Here is a 19,446-nt window from a genome sequence, read left to right on the forward strand (position 1 = left end):
AAGTCGTTTCTGAAAGTATTTGTATGGAGTGTAGCCATGTATGGAAGTGAAACATGGACGGTAAATAGTTTAGACGAGAAGAGAATACAAGCTTTCGAAATGTGGTGCTACAGAAGAATTCTGAAGATTAGATGGGTAGATCACATAACTAATGAGGAGGTGTTGAATAGGATTGGGGAGAAGGGAAGTTTGTGGCACAACTTGACTAGAAGAAGAGATCGGTTGGTAGGACATGTTCTGAGGCATCAAGGGATCACCAATTTAGTATTGGACGGCAGCGTGGAGGGTAAAAATCGTAGAGGGAGACCAAGAGATGAATACACTAAGCAGATTCAGAAGGATGTAGGTTGCAGTAGTTACTGGGAGATGAAGAAACTTGCACAGGATAGAGTAGCATAGAGAACTGCATCAAACCTGTCCCAGGACTGAAGACCACAACAACAACAACACTATCTCAAGTACATAATGGGCTCCTACCTCTAAGCTCAGGTTTAAAATCCTGTCAGAAGCTTCTGCAGACTAATTGTGATGGTATTCCATTGTTCCTTTGATTCAAATGGTTCAAATGGCTCTGAGCACTATGCGACTTAACTTCTGAGGTCATCAGTCGCCTAGAACTTAGAACTAATTAAACCTAACTAACCTAAGGACATCACATACATCCATGCCCGAGGCAGGATTCGAACCTGCGACCGTAGCGGTCGCTCGGCTCCCGACTGAAGCGCCTAGAACCGCACGGCCACTCCGGTCGGCTATTGTTCCTTTGACTGCACTGAGGGAACATTCAATGTTTTGTAATGTACTGTATGGTGCTCTGATACGGTTCAGTATGCACCAGAGTCGTCGGGGTAAATGAAAACCTGCCTGTGGCTCCGAGGAAGTTTTGATTAATTGGCGATGCAAGTCAGAGTCCTGTAGACTGACTGCTGTGCGCCATGAAGGTTTTCTAGACCTAAGTTGCTGGGTTACTGATAGTGAAATTTCTGAAAGAGTTGGCAATTCTAGGTTGTTTTTTATTCTTGTCCACGCGCTTAGCAATTGCGTGTTTGCTGGACCAACACAACCTGAAACGAGGCGTATCGCTTGATTGAGCTGTGAGTGAATTACTTTAGCGTGAGCACTGTTTAGCCGTGGACCACTGCTGCTCACATCTGCAGGTATTACCTCTCCATTACCCTGACTTGTTCTCTGTTCTCTGGGTGGTGATAAGCGAGCGACTACTATTAAGATGAGACGGAACTGTCTTAAACGACTATCGGTCAGAGTCTAAGGAGGAAATATACCCAGAATTCTCAGGATACCCAACTTTGTAAGATTGAACCATCAGTGCCAATTTACCAACCGAACATAGAACGCGTAAGCATTGCAAACAGTGATCGTTTATCCAGAACACTAAAAGAACATGAGATTAATATCTTCTTGCTACACATAGGCTAAATGTAGTAATCGGCGCCAATACTGCAATATTATGGACAATGTATGGAAACACCATCTTTGACAAAACCGTATAGCTTTTGTCACAGATAACTATACTTCAGGAGAGACAAAAAATTAAAATTTGTTCTGGCTTCGGGATTCCGTATTAAAAGGTGCCAAACAGTATTGGTAAAGGAGAGGACACGAGTATGCAAAAACGATTTTCTAGACTGCATTAGAGTTCTACGACATACTGAAGTATTAGAATCAGAGTGCCCGGTGCTTTATTGAGATTATTCGTACAAATTGCACTATAAATAAATGTTCGCGAAGTAATAGTGTGTGAGGAGTACTGTCAGACAAAAGTGCCAGTTCACTTTTGATTGTTATGTATGCAGGCAGGTGATAAGAGCTTCGTTTTGGATTCATTTCTCATATATGACTATAAAAGAAAAACCTCATAATAACAAACAGATATGATCAGAAAAAAATTACCAAAACAAGTGTAGACCCAGCGTATTCCTAGATTACCTCCCAGAAGTAGATCCATCTTCGATAACGCTCCATATCAGAACATGCAAGAGGATAAAAGTTTAAATTATGCGGCTGACCAGAGCTCACCATACAGTGATCCAGACCTAAGGAAAACTGAACTTTTGGGACTAATTAAGAAGCATCAACCTTCTCCTGTTTCTTCTATCAATAAAATTTTTAGCGTTACCCCTGTCACCAACATTGCCTGGAAAGTTATTCTTGAATAATAAGAACAATAACCGTCAAATACGCTATGGTGTGGAACCTCTGTATTAATGTATTTTATGTGTTACTCAAAACTTTGTACTTCATTTGCTCACTCTGCACTCTATACTCTGTATTCCAGACATAGACTTAACCAGTCATTTGAAGTTGCTAGTATGCCTAATGATGCCTGCTCCTCTCAGAATTTTAGGACCGAGTGTGTTAAAGACATTCGCTTTGTACACTACTGGCCATTAAAATTGCTACTCCACGAAGATGACGTGCTACAGATGCGAAATTTAACCGATAGGAAGAAGATGCTGTGATATGCAGATCATTAGCTTTTCAGAGCATTCACACAAGGTTGGCGCCGGTGGCGACACATACAACGTGCTGACATGAGGAAAGTTTCCAACCGATCGTTCATACACAAGCAGCAGTTAACCGGCGTTGTCTGGTGAAACGTTGTTGTGATGCCTCGTGTAAGGAGGAGAAAAGCGTACCATCACGTTTCTGTCTTTGATAGAGGTCGGATTGTAGCCTATCACGATTGCGGTTTATCGTATCACGACATTGTTGCTCGCGTTGGTCGAGATCCAATGACTGTTAGCAGAATATGGAATCGGTGGGTTCAGGAGGGTAATACGGAACACCGTGCTGGATCCCAACGGTCTCATATCACTAGCAGTCGAGATGACAGGCATCTTATCCGCATGGCTGTAACGGATCGAGCAGCCACGTCTCGATCCCTGAGTCAACAGATGGGGACGTTTGCAAGACAACAACCATCTGCACGAACAGTTCGACGACGTTTGCAGCAGCATGGACTATCAGCTCGGAGACCATGGCTGCGGTTACCCTTGACGCTGCATCACAGACAGGAGCGCCTGCGATGGTGTATACTCAACGACGAACCTGGGTGCACGAATGGCAAAATGTCATTTTTTCGGATGAATCCAGGTTCTGTTTACAGCATCACGATGGTTGCATCCGTGTTTGGAGACATCGCGGTGAACGCACTTCGGAAGCGTGTATTCGTCATCGCCATACTGGCGTATGACTCCGCGCGATGGTATGGGGTGCCATTGGTCTCTTGTTCGCATTGACGGCACTTTGAACAGTGGACGTTACATTTCAGATTTGTTACGACCCGTGGCTCTACCCTTCATTCGAACCCTGCGAAACCCTACATTTCACCAGGATAATGCACGACCGCATGTTGCAGGTCCTATATGGGCCTTTCTGGATACAGAAAATGTTCGACTGTTGCCCTGGCCAGCACATTCTCCAGATCTCTCACCAATTGAAAATGTCTGGTCAATGGTGGCCGAGCAACTGGCCCGTCACAAAACGCCAGTCACTACTCTTGATGAACTGTGGTATCGTGTTGAAGCTGCATGGGCAGCTGTACCTGTACACGCCATCTAAGCTCTGTTTGACTCAATGCCCAGGTGTATCAAGGCCGTTATTACGGCCAGAGGTGGTTGTTCTGGGGATCTATGCACCCAAATTGCGTGAAAATGTTATCACATGTCAGTTTTAGTATAATATATTTGTCCAATGAATACCCGTTTGTCATCTGCATTTGTTCTTGGTGTAGCAATTTTAATGGCCAGTAGTGCATATTTGTGGGACGCTCATATTTCTCTAGTATCTCATTTGCGAAAGCTATTCTGGCTCACTCTCGACTTTTTCTACTTTGTTTAACAAGCTATACTCCGTTGAGGAAGTTAAATTTCTTTGGTTACTTGATTAGTCTTTCATAACTGATAGTATTATTTTTGTGAACGATGCCACCGAAGAGACGGACCAGTGGATATTTTCATTTTCTGTGTTGTCTTACATTAGTAAATGTAAAATTTTGCCTGCTGAAGATGGTCTATAAAGTAAACGGAAATGAAAGACTCATTAATTATGATGAAGGGTTAAGGGAACAACATTGGATTTGTAGCGCTAATTGGTTTCGCAAAGTGATCTCATGTGCTGTATGCATATTCTTTCAGTACACAGACATGGACTTCATCTATTATACACTGAAGCGCCAAAGAAATTGGTATAAGCATGAGTATTCAGAGGTATGTAAACAGGTAGAATACGTCACTGCGGTCGGCAACGCCTATATAAGAGTCTGCCGTAGCTCTTAGATCGCTTACTGATGCTACAATGGCAGGTTGTCAAGATTTAAGTGACTTTGAACGTGGTGTTATAGTCAGTGCACGAGCGATGGGACACAGCATCTCCGAGGTCGCGATGAACTGGGGATTTTCCCGTACCACCATTTCACGAGTGTACCGTGAATATCAGGAATCTGGTAAAACATCACAACTCCGACATCGCTGCGGCCGGAAAAAGATCGTGCCAGAACGGGTGCAATGAAGACTGAAGAGAATCATTCAGCGTGACAGAAGTGTAACCCTTCACATTTCTGCAGATTTCAATGCTCGGCCGTCAACAAGTGTCATCTTGCGAACCATTCAACGAAACATCATCGATATGAGCTCTCGGTTCCGAAGGCCCACTCGTGTACCCTTGATGACTACGAGGCACAGAGCTTTACGCCTAGCCTGGGCCCGTCAACACCGACATTGGTCTGTTGATGATTGGAAACATGTTGCCTGGTCGGATGACTCTCGTTTCAAATTGTACCTAGCGGATGGACATATATGGGTATAGAGACAACCTCTTGAATCCGAGGACCCTGCATGTCAGCTGGCGTAATTACGTGGCTGATTCTGTGGGCATCTCTGAATATTTGTGTGCATCTGCAAAAGTGTAATAGTGTGGTGTCACCAGCCGTTCCCCTCCCCCCTTTCAGGTCTGTTTCGTGTTTCGGCATTTCGGAATTTGGCAAGTGCATAAAATACACTCCTGGAAATGGAAAAAAGAACACATTGACACCGGTGTGTCAGACCCACCATACTTGCTCCGAGACACTGCGAGAGGGCTGTACAAGCAATGATCACACGCACGGCGCAGCGGACACACCAGGAACCGCGGTGTTGGCCGTCGAATGGCGCTAGCTGCGCAGCATTTGTGCACCGCCGCCGTCAGTGTCAGCCAGTTTGCCGTGGCATACGGAGCTCCATCGCAGTCTTTAACACTGGTAGCATGCCGCGACAGCGTGGACGTGAACCGTATGTGCAGTTGACGGACTTTGAGCGAGGGCGTATAGTGGGCATGCGGGAGGCCGGGTGGACGTACCGCCGAATTGCTCAACACGTGGGGCGTGAGGTCTCCACAGTACATCGATGTTGTCGCCAGTGGTTGGCGGAAGGTGCACGTGCCCGTCGACCTGGGACCGGACCGCAGCGACGCACGGATGCACGCCAAGACCGTAGGATCCTACGCAGTGCCGTAGGGGACCGCACCGCCACTTCCCAGCAAATTAGGGACACTGTTGCTCCTGGGGTATCGGCGAGGACCATTCGCAACCGTCTCCATGAAGCTGGGCTACGGTCCCGCACACCGTTAGGCCGTCTTCCGCTCACGCCCCAACATCGTGCAGCCCGCCTCCAGTGGTGTCGCGACAGGCGTGAATGGAGGGACGAATGGAGATGTGTCGTCTTCAGCGATGAGAGTCGCTTCTGCCTTGGTGCCAATGATGGTCGTATGCGTGTTTGGCGCCGTGCAGGTGAGCGCCACAATCAGGACTGCATACGACCGAGGCACACAGGGCCAACACCCGGCATCATGGTGTGGGGAGCGATCTCCTACACTGGCCGTACACCACTGGTGATCGTCGAGGGGACACTGAATAGTGCACGGTACATCCAAACCGTCATCGAACCCATCGTTCTACCATTCCTAGACCGGCAAGGGAACTTGCTGTTCCAACAGGACAATGCACGTCCGCATGTATCCCGTGCCACCCAACGTGCTCTAGAAGGTGTAAGTCAACTACCCTGGCCAGCAAGATCTCCGGATCTGTCCCCCATTGAGCATGTTTGGGACTGGATGAAGCGTCGTCTCACGCGGTCTGCACGTCCAGCACGAACGCTGGTCCAACTGAGGCGCCATGTGGAAATGGCATGGCAAGCCGTTCCACAGGACTACATCCAGCATCTCTACGATCGTCTCCATGGGAGAATAGCAGCCTGCATTGCTGCGAAAGGTGGATATACACTGTACTAGTGCCGACATTGTGCATGCTCTGTTGCCTGTGTCTATGTGCCTGTGGTTCTGTCAGTGTGATCATGTGATGTATCTGACCCCAGGAATGTGTCAATAAAGTTTCCCCTTCCTGGGATAATGAATTCACGGTGTTCTTATTTCAATTTCCAGGAGTGTAGATCACCCGGTAGGATCTCAGATGACGGAGTTTTGGACGCCCCTTGGGGAATTTGCGTCTTCAAAGGTACCTATGGACAAGGATTCCTCTCGATGATGAAGATATTGCTCCATACTATGACGCCAAGGGGATTTAAGAGCAGACTTGCTTCCAGTTTCTTTGCCGCCATCCAAATCTAATACCCTTCATTGTTGGACGGGTTCACGGTAGGCAGGTTTGTCTCTCTTAGTTCTGGTTAATCTAGTGACTGACGCAAGAGTAAACATTCTGTACTTCACAAATAACGATGATGATGATGCTCAAACCTTTAACTAATGATTTGTCTAAAGTACTTTATCGACAGATGAAAGCGAATGGTGGGTCTTGTCACTTTAAAGTGTAGTGCAGCGTACAATCTTCTTCAGCAAAATTGTGTAGAATGACTCATCACATCATAGTCAAATTGCCCCCGCAATTGTCGTCCGCAGTATATCTCCATGAACATTCGTTTGATGTTAACCCATCATTGGTGATGATCAGACTTTTCGAGATTCCAACGAGGTGGTGTCTGAACTGCAGAAACAAGTTTTTCAAAATTCCAATTGAAATCTGCTGTGAAATTACTTTAATCATTCGTTCAAACAAAGCTCACTGGTGTTCGACGAACACGATTTCCATAGCAGATACGATTTCTCGATGGTGTCAGGGGTCTAGGGCCTGACAGAAACCCTGTCAGATTCTGTACTGAACTTGTGGCTCAGTAAGCCTCTTTTTTAACTATAATCTACCGTAGATACTTCGAACAAAAATCTGCCCTGTAGTTGGAAGAATACACAGGTCATGACCATTTACAAGAAGGATATAAGAAGGGAGCCTCAAAACTGCCATCCGGTACCTTTGACATCCGTTTGATGTAGGAAAATTGGAAATTTGTGGTAAGGTCTTATAGGACCAAACTGATGAGGTCATCGGTCCCTAAGCTTACATACTACTAAATTAAACTAACTTACACTAAGGACGACACACACCACACACCCATGCCCGAGGAAGGACTCAAACCTCCGACGGGGGCAGCCGCGCGGAACGTGACAAGACGCCTCAGACCGAGAGGCTACACCGCGCGGCGTTTGATGTAGCATATTAGAACATTCGGAGCGCAAAAGAGATGAGATGTCTCAAATAGAGTGAATTCCAGCGCACCTGCCAGCATCGATTTATACAACGTCGATCATCAGGAACCCAACTCGCTCGTTCAACACCTGTCATGGGTCAAGGCAGTCAGGTAGATGCAGTATTTCTTGACTTCCGAAAAGTATTTGACTCAGTACTACACCTATGTTTGCAATCAAAGTACGATCGTGACTAAATTACGAAATTTTTGGTAGGGAGAACGCAGTAATTTATCTTGAATGGAGAGCAATTAACACATGTTGAAGTAACTTCTGGTGTGAGCCAGGGATGTGTGTTGAGACTCTTGGTATTCATGTAGTATACTGATGAACTTGCGGACAATATTAATAGTATCTTCATAATTTTTATTGATGAAGCAGTTATCTATAAAGAGGTGCTGTCTTAAATAAGCAGAACAACAGTCAGAGCTTGATCAGATTTAAAAGTGGTGCAAAGCATGGAAAACTGCTGCAAATGTTCAGAAATGCGAAGTCGTGCGCTTCACAAAACAAAACAAGAAGCCATAGACCAAATATGAATGAGACACGCCATCGGTCAACTCATATAAGTATGTGGGTGTAACATATTTTAGGAATATGAAATAGAACTACCACAGATTCTCAGCTGTAGATACAGTAAGTGGCTCATCAGTAACATACCGGGGAACTGCAATCAGTCTATAAATGAATTGAATACAAAACAGAAGTGCGACCCATCATGAAACATTGCTCAAGTGTGAGTGACCAGAATCAAACAGGACTAACAGGACAGGATTAACAGGGGATGTGAACGTATACAAGAAAAAGGGCAGCACGAATGGTCACAGTTTTATTTGACCCATAGAGACTCTCACGAAAATGCTGAAGGAACCGAACTGCAGACTCTTTAAGATGACGCAGACTGTCCAGTGAAAGCGTCCAGTGAAACCCTTCTTAAAATACTTCAAAAAGGGTTCAAATGGCTCCGAGCACTTTGGGACTTAACTTCTAAGGTCATCAGTCCCCTAGAACTTAGAACTACTTAAACCTAACAAACCTAAGGACATCACACACATCCATGCCCCGAGGCAGGATTCGAACTTGCGACCGTAGCGGTTCTGCGGTTCCAGACTGTAGCGCCTAGAACCGCTCGGCCATCCCGGCCGGCTAAAATGCTTCACGAATCAAACGTAAGTGAGGAATTTGGGGACACACTAAAACTCCCCACGCGACGCGAAGACAACTTTAGATTAAAGTCAGTGCGCACAAATGAGTTTAAACAACCTCATTTATTCATATGTAAAGCTGCAGAAGGCGTTGTACACTTCCTGACAAAAAGACTTGAGCATCCAGAAGGGAGGGAGCAAATGAAATGAAATATCACGACTTGAGAGAGTTTGTGATGTTATTTCAGCTATTACAAAATCAATTCAAATTTACAAAGAAGCTGGCATAATGAGATTAGATGTATCAGTTCGACGTTGCACGCTCTCCGAATTACATCTACGAGGGCGTGCTCAAAAGTAATGCCTCCATTTTTTAATTCAGTTCTCAATTTCGTCTGAGATATTACATGTCACGCTGACGCAAGTTACAACTCTCTGCCGCTAGAGCGATCCGAAATGTAGCCTTCAACGTGGCGGTGTGTATCGAAACTACCTCAATGCGTGAGATATCCTCAGAAAACTGAAAGCGCGAAATAGAATAGTTAGTCCGGACATGGAGCACCTTCTCTTTCAGCATGACAACACTAGACCACACACGAGTGCTTCGACATCTGCAACAATCCGACGCCTTGGGTTCAATGACATCGATCATCCTCAATACAGTCGCGACTTAGTGCCATCCGATTTTCATTTGTTTCCAAAACTTATAGAACACCTTCGAGGACTTCACTTCGATAGTGACGAAGCGGTGCAAGCCGAGTCAGGTTGTGGCTCCGTCAACAAAGTCAAATATTTTATAGCGTCGGTATCAACAAACTGACCTCTCGCTGTAAGAAATGTGTTCGTCGCCAAGGTGACTACGTTAAGAAATAAACATGTAGAAATGGTGAATAAATATGTAGAATTTTAATAAAGTTTGCTTCATTTAAAAAACCTTAAGAGGTTTCACATAAAAATTCGGACGCGTCACTCTTCACCACGTCCTCATATCGACAGTTTCAGTTCGTAAGAGTGTCAAAAAGCCATTGTATCCCCTCCAGAGGCAAGATGAACCACAGCTAATGGTTCTTTATACCCTGAGTATTGGCACCGGGCCCTTGTTGACGTCCGGACTGGTCCCATCTGTGACACATCTGGGGGTCTTACTTGCTACAGAAATATCTTAACATCACGCAGACAATTTGTAGAGACGCGTGGTATGTACAGCTATCACTCAACATCTGACACAGTTCACGACCCTTTCGTACCCCACGGGCCTGGTAACAACACTAAACACAACACCACCAGTGCATTCTGGCCGCTTTACCTGCCCGAGAGAAATACAGCTCTAGAGCGAAATTAACCTCTAATTGTAAGAACGTTTATTAAACTAAATTGTCATCCGACCATGTCTTCTACGTTCTTCTTTTCTCAGCCAAAGTACGTTGTAACTATTAGAATACAGATTGTACCGGACAGCATATTCTATCTTAAGTATACAGGGTGTTACAAAAAGGTACGCTCAAACTTTCAGGAAAAATTCCTCACACACAAAGACAGAAAATATGTTATGTGGACATGTGTCCGGAAACGCTTACTTTCCATGTTAGAGCTCATTTTATTAGTTCTCTTCAAATAACATTAGTCATGGAATGGAGACACACAGCAACAGAACGTACCAGCGTCACTTCAAACACTTTGTTACAGGAAATGTTCAAAATGTCCTCCGTTAGCGAGGATACATGCATCTACCTTCCGTCGTATGGAATCCCTGATGCGCTGATGCAGCCCTGGAAAATGGTGTATTGTATCACAGCCGTCCACCATACGAGCACGAAGAGTCTCTACATTTGGTACCGGGGTTGCGTAGACAAGAGCTTTCAAGTGCCCCCATAAATGAAAGTCAAGAGGGTTGAGGTCAGGGGAGCGTGGAGGCCATGGAATTGGTCCGCCTCTACAAATCCATCGGTCACCGAATCTGTTGTTGAGAAACGTACGAACACTTCGACTGAAATGTGCAGGAGCTCCATCGTGCATGAACCACATGTTGTGTCGTACTTGAAAAGGCACATGTTCTAGCAGCACAGGTAGAGTATCCCGTATGAAATCATGATAACGTACTCCATTGAGCGTAGGTGGAAGAAAATAAAATGAGCTCTAACATGGAAATTAAGCGTTTCCGGACACATGTCCACATAACATCTTTTCTTTGTTTGTGTGTGAGGAATGTTTCCTGAAAGTTTGGTCGTACCTTTTTGTAACACCCTGTATATTGGTACAAGGAAACACACTTTTCAACCACATATATGGCCCATCGGCTAAATTTAGTTACACTGTTCTCAATTGCAATACACACGCTCGTAAGAACAAGAGGAACAGAGACTGTTTGTTTGCAATTGAATTAATTGATCACATAAATTATTGCTTACATGTTAACCAACAATGTAGAAGCCTTTCTCGTTAATCCAGGATTCTGTTGCTTTTCTTAACATACAGCGTGTTAATTTGTTAATAAAAGATTTTTCTGTGTACAGAAAGTTTTATTTGTATATTTGTTAATCTGTTCCTGCGTTCTAAGCGCGAATTAAGTGAGAAGAAGCCTTAATATCTACTACGTAGAAAAACTCCCTCTGCCATGTACTTTATGGTCGTTCACAGAGTACAGAGGTAGATATAGATGTCGATGTTGTTGTAGGATAGTTGGGTCTAGCGCCTTATACAGTACATTTGTTTTATTCTTAATATAAGTGGACGAGGTGGGAAATCGGATGAGGATACAATTACGCAACTAGTAGACATTCGGAGACTATGTCAAGCCTGTCAAGTGATAGAAAAATCACACTACATAAAACTCTAGAAGCTCATTTATTGTCGGTCAGTTAACCCACCGACACGTGTGGCCGTAAGACATGAAAGAATAAGATCATGGAAACAGCATGTAGCACTGATATGCAGTGGTTTATTTCAGATACACCAGTAACATATTTGTCACTAAGCTCACTGTAATACCGAGATCAGGGCAACCTGAAAAATAAGAAGCGACAAAAGAAATTACTTGGTAATAACAAAGTGACCAAGTAAATGAAGTTTGCAATCGATACTTGAAACTCCATTCGTCTCTACTGTTTTGCTTCTATGGTAATATGACCTCAACGAGGATTCAGAAGATAAATGGCAAAGAGCACAGCTTACCCACTCAGTCACGGCTGGAAACCTACCGCCACAGAGATTTCTAGTGCAACCAGTGATGTTTGTCTAAATTAGATGTGGAATTGAGGACCATAGGCTGGCGACTGGGTTACGTGTCTTCTCCTGCTTGCTGTGTGATACTATCTTCGTCTTGACCACCGAATTTACGAAAGCACTCTTAAGGATTCGATAGCAGCTAAACATTTATGACAGGCAGGAGTATAAATGTCGTTTCACTTGCAGAAATTTAAGCTGTGTTCTTGGGTTTCCGTGTAACCACACCCTCGGAAACCACAATATATTCAGAAATAAACAGCCAATCATTTGTGACAATGGAGAACAACATGTCATTGTTGGTCGTTTCACTCGCAGCAATTCCATCTCTTGTTTTTTAATCATACTTAGATCACAAAATAGAAAAAACTCAGTCCTGGGAGAGTGCCCTCATGCATGTAAAAAGCATCGAATATTGCAGAAGACACTTCTATTACATGAGTAAAAAAGCCCTTGTACCTGATGCAAGTGCGTCATCCAAAACCAGCATTAACCGTCCTTGTATTGATTAACTAGGTGCAACAGGCATGGCACTCCATCCCACAAACAGACATCCAACACCTATATATATCTTCACCACAGTGAAGATATATAATTCTTAGCACTATTATTATTCATCTTATTGTCTCCTAAAGTCTTTTGCTGCTGATGTAACATCAACTGACATTTAATCATAACAAATTGTACAAAGAGTGACGTGTTTGTGATAAGCCTTCGAAGGATCATTGCCTTCAATCGGCATTCTGTCCTAAGGTGCAAGCTATAATACGGAAACAACTAAATAGACGGAAATCCAATATGGCGGTATCAAAATAGCGAGCGAGTCATCGTGTGACAGATTTTCAACACAAGCCAATAGTAGGCCATAGAGTGCTCATTTGAATCACTCATGGCACTCCAGCTGTGCGAATGTGCCGGCGAATGATGCTTAGACCATGTACCTTGCACAAATACACCAACCAACCCAAACGTTTGTCGAGTCCGACAAAATTTAGGGGTACCGTTTTGGCTGTAAGTGCAAGGAAAATGGCAGCATTAAGTCTTTGAACAAGATGCTGAGCGTGTGCTTTCCACTACAGAATGTTCTTTACTATTGCCTGTCGCTGCGCGTTTGTGATCGTCTGTTTGACTATTGCCGCTCTCTACTGTGGTGAAGTTTCTCTGTTTGCTCCGAGACACGATTTTCGCTGTTGTGTGACCTACTGTTACGCGGCTCGCGGTAATATGAACGGCATCCGTGCACCATTCACATAAGAATTTGGGATGAGAATGAAAAGGAAGTTCTCATATGAAGCATGAGATAAACCCATCAAAGATCCAAAAGAACAATGTACTCGTAAAATACGTTTCTTAAAAAAATTATAGTTGATCAAGCATTAAATTCGCTTGATAATATTTTCAGTTCTTGTATAACATATACGATTTAAACACCACTTCCAAAGAAATGCTACTGAAGCACAGTAAGCATATCCAATTATTTTAATAAATGGTGATTTTGTTGACATAGATGAGGCAGAACTAGCGGCCGCAATTTCAACGGTATTTGCGCTTTAGGGCAAAAAAAAAAAAAAAGAAATTTTAAGGAATGTACTGAGTTTAATTAGAAAGTTAAATTTTGCCCAACTTTTAGTAGTGCTATTGCTAACGACACGAATAACTGAAGCAAGTGACGAAATGAGTTTCTGTATGTTAAAATTAATTAAAAACCTTTTACGTTCGTCTACAGAAAATCATCTTAATAGTTTGGCCATTTTGGAAACAGAGCTTGAAACTGCGTATCAAGTAAATTTAAAAGATGTGATAAGAAAGTATGCAGAACTCAAATTAAGAAAAAACACTTTTGTGAGTAGCTGATTTTATCTTGTTTTATTTTCAAAATAATGGCATTTAAAAATGTTAATATTATGTGGTTAACAATTTGTGGCTGGACATAGATATTTCTTCTCTTTAGCGCTGCTTGATTTTAAATGTTAATTTATATGCTTTTATTAAAATTTGAGTAACATTATTTGATTATTTCGAAATATATATATATATATATATATATATATATAGGACGGTTAATGCTGGTTTTGCATGACGCTTGAGTTGTTGTATTATTATTATAATACAAATTTGGCCGTTAAAGACCGTGAAAACAGTTATTTCTTGCGCTTCTGGGAAGTCTTCTTTCTCTCAGTCCACACTTCTTTCATTCTTGCGCTGAAGGCGGCTTTTCTCTCTTCAGACCATTTAGTCTTCTTAATTTTCACACCGAAACCCGTGAATGAATTCAGTTTTTTTCTAAAATGGTTTCTGTTAAATATTGTTTCCTGATCTATGTCCATTTCTTTTAGATCGATTTCTGTGTTGATAAACCATAAATTTTTATTTTTTAGATTTGCGATGTACGAAAATATTTGTTTTGTAAGCCTACTCGGGTTCATCCTCATGATGTGAGCATAAAAAGAGCATCTTCTTTTTCTAATTTCGTCTGTAATTTTGCTGCACTTCGTATACACTTCTTTGTTGCTTTTTAGTCTGTATACGGGCTTGCCTTGATCATCTGTCATTTTCCTGTGTCCAAGAATTGTCCTCACAATTCTTCTTTCACGATTTTCTATCTGTTCTGCATATGTAAAATTTGCCAGTGTTTCTGATGCATATAGTATCTGCGGTCTAATGACAGTCTGGTAGTGTCTGAGTTTAATGTTTTTGGATATACATTTTTTTGAATACATTTGTCTGCAGTAGTGAGTTGCTGTCTCTAGTTTTTGTATTCTAGCCCTGCAGGCTGGATGACCTTTTGCCACAGGCTGAATTAGTTCACCAAGATATTTAAAATGTTTAGATACCTGTATTTTCCCATATTTCGTAGTTATTTTCTTTGGTGGATTTTTGATATTTGTAATGATTCTGTCTTTTCAAATGAAATTTGCAAGCCTGCTTTTTCAGCAGTTTCTTTAAGTAATTCTATTTGTTTTATTGTGTCTTTTTGTGTGTAAGCTAAACAGGCGAGATCGTCAGCGAAGGCAAAAAAGTTGGTTTCAATGGCTTTGTAGCACTTCCCCCCACTTTGGACTTTCTCAACTCCATGTTTTTGCGTGAGTTTTCTCCATTCTGCTATGACTTTATCAAGAACACAGTTGAAGAGTACCGGGGACAGCGCATCTCCTTGTCTGACGCCGGTTTTGACCTCGAAATGCCGTGAAATTTCTCCTTGGAATTTTACTTCTGATGTTGTATTTGTTAATGTTTCTTGGATTATGGTGATTGTTGTTTCATCTATTTCATATTCTCGAAGTGTTTTGATGAGTGTGTCCCTATCGATTGAGTCATAAGCTTTTTTGAAATCAATGAATGTTATGAAATATTTCTTGCTCCTTGTAGATAAATAGTTCATTGTTGTTTTGAGGTTAAAAATTTGTTCGGCACAGGATCTTCCTGGTTTGAAGCCAGCTTGATATTCTCCAAGTTTTCCCTCTATAATTGGTGGTACACAATTGTGCAGGGCTTTTGATAGAATTTTGTATGGGACTGGGAGAAGCGATATTCCACGATAGTTGTTAACATCCCTTTTGTCACCTTTTTTAAACAAAGGGTGAATTAGGGCAGTTTTCCAGTGACTTGGGATTTTCTTGGTTTCCCATACTTGTTCAAGTTCTTTGTGTAGTGCTTCTACTGATGTTTCTCCCCCAAGCTTGAGCATTTCTGCTGTAATTGTGTCTTCTCCACATGCTTTCCTGTTTTTGAGATTTTTGATTATGTTTGTGATTTCCTCTCGTGTCGGAGGTGTTGAATGTGTTGGTAATGTTTCTGGTTGCGTAAAACTGAGAGTCTGGATGGGTGTTTGGCAGTTTAGGAGTGTCTCAAAATATTCAGCCAGGATTTCACAGTTTTCAGTATTGTTGGTGGCGAGAGTCTTATTATTTCTCATAAGGTTTAGGCAAGGGGACTGGTATCCTCGGAGTTTCTGGTTGAATGTTTTGTACCAAGCTGCCGTGTTGCATTTCTTGAAATTCTCTTCGATTGAGTCCAGTTGTTGTTTTTCATATTGTCTCTTGGTGTTGCGAATAGTTTTCGAGGCATTTTTTCTGGCTTGCTTAAATTCATCAAAGTTGTTTTCAGTTTTATGTGAGTTCCACTTTTTCCAGGCTTTCAGTCTTTCATGCAGAACTTCAGTACAGTTGCTGTCCCACCATGGGTGTCTCGGTTTGCTCTTTTTTGGAAAGGTTGTTTCTGTTGCCTCAATCAAGTTGTTCTGAAATTCTTGGAGGTTTTGTGAAGGGGAGAATGTCTTTAGTTTTTTCTGAAAATCCTTGAGGTTAGAGTTGGGTTTAAGGCTGTAATTTCTCAGGGTCGTAAGCTCAAAATTTATTTTATTTCTGTTTTTATATTCACCGTTTCTGCTTTTCTGTTTGTTTTGTGGGATCAGTTTAGTTTTTATTTTCGTGAGATAGTGGTCGGAGTCGAGGTTTAGAGATTTTTAGAGATTTTCGGACACGTGTGTTCAATATTTCTTTTTCACATTTGGAGGAGATGGCAACGTGATCTATTTGAAATTCTCCGATACTCTTTTCGGAGATACCCAGGTTTTTTGTTTTCTGGGAAGATGTTTAAAACGAGTTGACATTAGCTTGAGTTTAAACTGCTTACAGAGCATAATTAACCTTTCTCCATTTTTGTTGGTTCGTTTGTGTGCGGGAAAGTTGCCGACAATATCGCGGAATTTCTTTTCTTTTCCAATCTGAGCGTTAAAATCTCCTAGAAGTATTTTTGCATTGTTTTCTGGGATTTCTGATATATGATCCTTAAGGTTTTCCCAGAATTCATCTGTTTCTTCCCTATTTTTAGCATTATTTTTGTCATTTGTGGGAGCGTGAACATTGATTAATGTGTATTTTTTATTCGCACATCGAAAAGTGAGGAAAGATGTTCTCGATGATGTTGACCAAAAATGTTCGACAGAGTTCAGAATTTTTGTGTTTGCAGCAAAAGCTGTGCCAAGCTGAGGGCATTTCTTCATTACAATTTTTCCAGGTTTTCCTTTAAATATTCTGAATTTGTTTGATTCAAATGTGTTTTCATCAGTGAAGCGAGTTTCCTGTAGCGCCACAATTTGTATATCTTCCGTGTGTAACTGGTCTGTAAGGTGCTTAAGTTTTCCCACTTTGAGAAGGGAGTTTATGTTGAGAGTTGCTATGTTGAAGATTTTTCTGGGTTTAATCTTGTTGGATTTGCATGGTGTTGCAGACTCCCCAGAATCCATGGGTCTGCTTGCGTCGTTGCCGACGGTGGATTGGCCACCTGGGGTAGTTTCGTTATTGAAAGACATTTCCATCATGCGTTAAGATTGTAACTGTTGAAATTCTTCAAAGTTGGGGAGATTACTTGCGTAACCCACCAGGAATACGACTAACGTTGTTAGCGTTAGAAGGTTTTCTTGAAACAGCCGCCTCTAACATGAGGAACAGACGCTGCCCACAAGCCGCCCAATCTGGGTACAGACGCTTGCAGTTATAGATTTTTGGTTCCTCCGCTCTCTCAGCCGTTGGGAGTTGAAAATTCCTCATCCGCCTATGAGACCGTTGACCGGTTTTCACCCGTAACCCTAGGCAGGGGCCCTCACAGGGTGCTACCATCCGGAGCCAGATGGACCCAGGTTTTTTTACGAGGTTGTTACTCCTCCCCCTCCTCCTCCCTCATCACTTGTAAGATGAGGATCCGGGCTTGGGACCGGCAATGGCGGAGTTTGAGTTGTTATATATATATAACAACTCAAGCGTCATGCAAAACCAGCATTAACCGTCCTTGTATTGACTAGCTAGGTGCAAAAGGCATGGAACTCCATCCCACAAACAGACATCCAACACCTGTATAACACAATCCATGCAAGTTTGCTTGCTTGCATTTAACATTCTGGCGGCTGCCCCGGTCATTAATGTACAAGTCTTTCACGGTTGCAAAAGCTTTTCTCGAGCGTTTAGATTAATTGTGATCTTGGAATGTTAATAACTTAAATGTGTTACCTAGACAAATGTAATTCTGAAGTTTAATTTCTCTGCATAAATTAATTTTTGGTGTTACAGTTTTTTTTCCCGTCAGTGAATTTCCTTGAAGAGAGCATTAAATATCGGGTTTTAAAGACCATTATCTGCAAATATGGGTGCTATATATGGACTGTTTTAACAATACAGATACGTGTACATGGTGACGGGTAGCTGATTCGGGACAGTTGTGCAATTGCTCGTCAGTTCCGTGCAGGTATGCAGACTATCGACAAAATGTTCACAAAAAAATTCTGTAGCTCGAAATTTTCTATAATCCTGCATATGAACAAATCCGTGAAAGAAACTGTTAAATTCTTAACTTACGCGGAGTAAGCGATTACGCTCGTTCTGAGAGTGTCTTCAAAAGAAGTACTGCAGTGTCGTGCCGGTCTGATAATTCCATGCTTCATTCATGGTTATAGTCTATAACACGATGAGTAAACAATCGTTAGTCACTCATAGAGAGATGGAAATACACTCCTGGAAATGGAAAAAAGAACACATTGACACCGGTGTGTCAGACCCACCATACTTGCTCCGGACACTGCGAGAGGGCTGTACAAGCAATGATCACACGCACGGCACAGCGGACACATCAGGAACCGCGGTGTTGGCCGTCGAATGGCGCTAGCTGCGCAGCATTTGTGCACCGCCGCCGTCAGTGTCAGCCAGTTTGCCGTGGCATACGGAGCTCCATCGCAGTCTTTAACACTGGTAGCATGCCGCGACAGCGTGGACGTGAACCGTATGTGCAGTTGACGGACTTTGAGCGAGGGCGTATAGTGGGCATGCGGGAGGCCGGGTGGACGAACCGCCGAATTGCTCAACACGTGGGGCGTGAGGTCTCCACAGTACATCGATGTTGTCGCCAGTGGTCGGCGGCAGGTGCACGTGCCCGTCGACCTGGGACCGGACCGCAGCGACGCACGGATGCACGCCAAGACCGTAGGATCCTACGCAGTGCCTTAGGGGACCGCACCGCCACTTCCCAGCAAATTAGGGACACTGTTGCTCCTGGGGTATCGGCGAGGACCATTCGCAACCGTCTCCATGAAGCTGGGCTACGGTCCCGCACACCGTTAGGCCGTCTTCCGCTCACGCCCCAACATCGTGCAGCCCGCCTCCAGTGGTGTCGCGACAGGCGTGAATGGAGGGACGAATGGAGACGTGTCGTCTTCAGCGATGAGAGTCGCTTCTGCCTTGGTGCCAATGATGGTCGTATGCGTGTTTGGCGCCGTGCAGGTGAGCGCCACAATCAGGACTGCATACGACCGAGGCACACAGGGCCAACACCCGGCATCATGGTGTGGGGAGCGATCTCCTACACTGGCCGTACACCACTGGTGATCGTCGAGGGGACACTGAATAGTGCACGGTACATCCAAACCGTCATCGAACCCATCGTTCTACCATTCCTAGACCGGCAAGGGAACTTGCTGTTCCAACAGGACAATGCACGT

General features: G+C 43.3%; 1 protein-coding gene across 1 annotated transcript in view; it reads left to right on the top strand.

Annotated features, from left to right (window-relative positions):
• Positions 1-19,446, top strand: part of LOC126152602 (uncharacterized) — a 41,162-nt gene that overhangs the window by 20,669 nt on the left and 1,047 nt on the right. The window lies entirely within an intron of this gene.

This window comes from Schistocerca cancellata, chromosome 2 (assembly GCF_023864275.1).
Source record: "Schistocerca cancellata isolate TAMUIC-IGC-003103 chromosome 2, iqSchCanc2.1, whole genome shotgun sequence".
Lineage (NCBI taxonomy): Eukaryota > Metazoa > Arthropoda > Insecta > Orthoptera > Acrididae > Schistocerca > Schistocerca cancellata.